General features: G+C 39.8%; 1 pseudogene; it reads right to left on the bottom strand.

Moving 5' to 3' along the window:
* Window positions 1-3597: 3597 nt before the first annotated feature.
* LOC110210765 (large ribosomal subunit protein eL43 pseudogene) lies at window positions 3598-3956 on the bottom strand (annotated as a pseudogene).
* Window positions 3957-4850: the final 894 nt, after the last annotated feature.

Raw genomic sequence — 4850 nt, 5'->3', positions numbered from 1 at the left:
TCTGCTTACTGTGGCAGGCAGGGATACTACTCTGTAGTTAAAACATAAAAAATGTACAAAAACATTTGTGAAGATGATTCCAATTACCACTTGTACATGGGATGTATACATACTTATGGACGCCATGAAATGTGGTAAACGTGAAAGACAAACAGCTTTTGTTGTGAGAGAACTCGGCAGGTATCATATCCAAATAGCCCCGAGTGAACAAGGCTGGCAAATGATGGCCAGCTTACCGAAGTTGGAGCTGGATACATGTTTTTCTGGAGTGGCTGCAGTGAAGGGGAGTGCAATGAAGCTCACATAGGTTTTGCAACTAAAACTAATCTAGTCAATAAACTTATATGCCTCCCAAAGGGAGTAAATGATAGGCTCATGATAACATGATTGCGCACATCATCAGTGCATATGCTTCCAATATAATGAAAAGAAAAATTTTATGAGGAACTGGAGACCCCCATCATCAGTGTACCAAAAGAGGACAGGCTTGTAATTCTGGGTGATTTTAATGCCAGAGTAGGCACAGACTATGTGACATGGAAGGGAGTCCTTGGGAGGAATGGAGTCAGAAGTAGCAACAGCAATGATCATTTAGTACTGAAGACTTGTGCATCTCATGACCTTCTCATCACCAACATTGTCTTCTGTTTACCTAAACTCAATAAAATTTTATGGATACACTCTGACAGCAAACATTGGCATTTAATGGACCATGGAATTGATGTAATTGCAAGAAGAGCAGACAGGATGTGGGATGATAAATGTGATATATATGATACAGAGTGCTAGACTGATCATAGACTTACCCTCTCCAAGATTCACTTTCAACAAAAGCAGTGTCCCAAGGCAAGATGACCACAGAAGACTTAATGTCAACAGATTAAAGTGACTCTCCCTGTGTAAACAGTTTGTGGCTAACTTGGAGAGAAAGTTGAGCCAACACACAGTTGGCAACAGTGGAGCAGAAAAGGAGTGAGCAGCTTTCAGAGATTTGGTGTACAGCACTGCATTTACTCATCTGGGCCAGAACACTTGCAAACATCAAGATTGGCTTGATTAACATGATGGAGAAATTCTAAAGCTACTAAATGAAAAACGAGAATTCCACAAGGTTTACCGGAAGGCAGTATTTAACTCCATCAAAAGTAAAGTGCAAGTGAAGCTTAGAGAGATGCAGGATTCTTAACTCAGTAAGAAGGCAGATGAAATTCAATTTATACTGATAGTAACATTCCAAAGCACTTTTATGATGCCCTAATGGCTATTTATGGGCCAAAGACCTATGGTGCATCTCAACTACTCAGTGCCGAAAAGCCGCATTGAATAGTGATAAGGACATGATCTTGGAGAGATGGGGCTAGCACTTCCATAGTGTTCTCAATAGATGGTCATCAATCAGTGCTGAAGCCACTGACAGTTTACCTCAGGTTGAAGTCAAGCCCTTTCTAGCCAAACTTCCAACTAAAAAACAGGTTTTGAGTGGATAGAGCACCAGCTGGAGAGGAGGACTGAGTTCAGATTCAGCCTCAGACACTTGACACTAGCTGTGTGACCCTGGGCAAGTCAATTAAGATTAAGATCCCATTGCCTAGCCAAAAGAAAAAAGGAAAACAGGTTTTGAGTGCCATTAACCTCTTCTCTTGAGGCAGACCACCTGGTCCTCATTCTATTACAGCTGAAATTTATGAAGTAAAAGATGCATTGCTCATACAAAAGCTGACTGAACTTTTCTGGGTTATATGGCAAGAGGAGGTTATTCCCCCAGGAGTTCAAGGATGCCTCTATTATCCATCTCTACAAAGGTAAAGGAAACAGATTTTCCTGTGACAGTCACAGGTCTCTCTTAGTCACTGCTAACAAGATTCTTGTCAGAGTCCTCCCTTAATAGGCTTATCCTTCACCTGGAAGATAGTTATCTACCTGAGAGCCAGTGTGGTTTCATAAAGAACTGAGTTATAGTTAATGTGGTGTTTGTTCCCTGACAACTCCAGGAGAAATGCCAGGAGCAGAACAGGGGTCTATACACAATGTTCCTCGATCTGACCAAGGCTTTTGATGCAGTCAGTGGTGAGGGCTTATGGAAAATTATGTCAAAATTTGGTTGTCTGGAAAAGTTCATCACTATTGTCTGCCAGTTCCACAATGGCATGCTTACACGGTTTCTGATAATTGATGATGCTTTCCAGTTTTCCCAGTCACTAATGGAGTGAAGTAGGGCTGTGCTTGCTCCCATGCTTTTCAGTATGATATTTTTAGCAGTGTTGTCAGATATCTTCAATGAGGATGAAAATGGCACCAAGGTCTGCTACTGTACTGGCAGTAAATTATTTAACTTGAAAAGGCTACAAGCCAAGGCTAAAGTGGAGGGAGAGTTGGTGAGTGACTTTTTGGTTGCACATGACTGTGCACTCAGTGCAGACTCTGAGACTGAGGTGCAACAGATTATAGAACAATTCTCTGCCACTTTTGGTTTCACAATTAACACCAAGAAAACACCAGCCAGCACCACTCTATGCATATGTGGAGCTCTCAACTCCAGCAAATGGAAAAAATTTTGAATACTGTGGATAAGTTCATTTACCTTGGCAGGATATATACACAGATGATGAGGTTGATACACATATTGCTAGAGCTAGCTCAGTGTTTGGGAGCTCCAAAGGAAAGTGTAGGAGAGAAGAGGTATTAGGCTGCCTACCAAACTGAAGGTTTACAGATCCATTGTGCTAACCTTACTGAGGTATCCCTGTGAAACCTGGCTGATATACTAACACCATGCCAGGAAACTAAATTGCTTCCATTCAAATTTCCTTCTAAGGAGCGAGTGTCTTAATTTCATGGCTGTAGTCACCTTCTGTGGTGATTTTTGAACCCAAAAATATAAAATCTGACACTGCTTCTAATTCTTCTCCCTCTATTTGCCAGGAAATGATGGGATCACTTGCCAAGATCTTGGGTTTTTTTTTTTAATGTTAAACTTCAAGCCAGTTTTTATACTCTTCTTTTCATACTCATCAAAAGGCTTTTTAATTCCTCTTTATTTTCTTCACTTAATTCCTCTTCATTTTTTTTTCTATCAGTTAAGTACTTACTATGTGCCATCATTAAGTACTTACTGTGTGCTTAGTTGTGTAGTGGGAAAAAAAACTTGATTTGGAGCCAAAATACCTCGGTTACAGGGTGTTATGGTCAGCTAAATCAGCCAAAAATAAATTTTTAATTTTTCAGTGTGAGCATCTATACCTTGGAAATCAACAAACCTGACAAATCAAGATTGACTGTTCTGTTGATTGTCTACACTTAAGAAAGTGACGGAGAAAATGTAAATCATGCAGATAAAAATCAAAGATGGGTTTTGCATTTTTAGAAAGCTGGTTGTTAAACATTCACCAATCCATCCCTTCCTAGGTTCATATTCTAGCTTTTCTCCTTTACTGCCTGTGTGGGCAGATCACTTAGTTACTCTGAGGGAACTGAACTAGAACAGAGGTGTCACACTTGTGAAGCCGGAACCAGAGTAAGATGTGATTGGGAAATGTCTAACAAAATAAGTAAAAATGTAATACAATATAGATGTCAGTTTGTGGTTTTTATTTTTATTTTTTTTATTCCATAAATTAACCCATTTATTGTTGGACTATGGGCTACAGATATTTGATAAGAAGATTTTACTGGTCTTTCAAGTCCTTCAGTCTTCTGATGGCAGATCTGACTGTGACTGCAGAGGTGGTATTGTAGGTCCATGCACCACCAGCTAATGTCTTCATACAGGATCCACAATGCCAGATACCCACAGCCCACCTCTTCTTTTTGGTCTTGCCACAGAATGAGCAGGTGTACTTGGCATGCTGGTTAATTTCAGTTTTCTTCACCATTTTTCTGAGGGATGCACCATAACGTGTGCCGTATTTACCAACAATTCCGACCTTCTTGGTAAGTTTAGCCATGTTGCCAGTTGCAGGGCCAGAGCTCGGAGAGCAGTTTGTGTTTTTTATAGTCAATATATAGCCTGCAGACATCTGTTTCTTTTTTTAAATGGTATTTTATTTTTCCCCAATCACATGTTAAAACAATTTTTAACATTAAAAAAAAAGTTTTGAGTTCCAAATTCTATCCCTTCTTTCCCCCCAAACCCCTCCCCCGAGATAGTCAGCAATCTGATATAGGTTATACATGTATAATTATGTAAACCAGTTCCATATTAATCATTTTGTACAAGAAGACTTCAACAAAAAAAAGAAAGAAAGTGAAAAATAGTATGTTTCAGTCTGTATTTCGATGCCATCAGTTCTTTCTCTGGAGGTGGATACCACGCTTCAGCATTAGTCCTTTGGGGTTACCTTGGATCATTGTGTTGCTGAGAATAGCTAAGTCATTCACAATACTTCATACAATATTGCTGTTACTGCAGATGATATTCTCGTTCTGGTCACTTCACTTTGCATCAGCTCATGTAAGTTTTTCCAGGTTTTTTCTGAACTCATCTTTGCTTGTCATTTCATGTAGCACAATAGTATTCCATCACAATCATGTACCTCAACTTGTCCAGCTATTCCTCAATTAATGGGCATCTCCTTGATTTGCCAGAGATACATTTCTATTGGAGTTTGAGACCATTGAACCAGAGGACTTCCCAGGTCCCTTTCTAGTTTTCAATCTATGATCTGAAGTCAGAGAAGGCTTTGTGTCTTACAAATTGTTGTTCAGTTACAGAGGTTTGGGGTTTTCTCGGCAAGGATACTGGAATGGCTTGCCATCTCCTTCAACTCTTCGTGACTCCATTTGAGGTTTTCTTGGCAAAGATACTGGAGTGGTTTGCCATTTCCTTCTCCAGCTCATTTTACAGATGAGGA

The sequence above is a fragment of the Phascolarctos cinereus genome, unplaced genomic scaffold (genome assembly GCF_003287225.1).
Source record: "Phascolarctos cinereus isolate Bilbo 61053 unplaced genomic scaffold, phaCin_HiC Scaffold_726;HRSCAF=1367, whole genome shotgun sequence".
Lineage (NCBI taxonomy): Eukaryota > Metazoa > Chordata > Mammalia > Diprotodontia > Phascolarctidae > Phascolarctos > Phascolarctos cinereus.
This window is presented reverse-complemented; position numbering and strand designations above follow the sequence as displayed.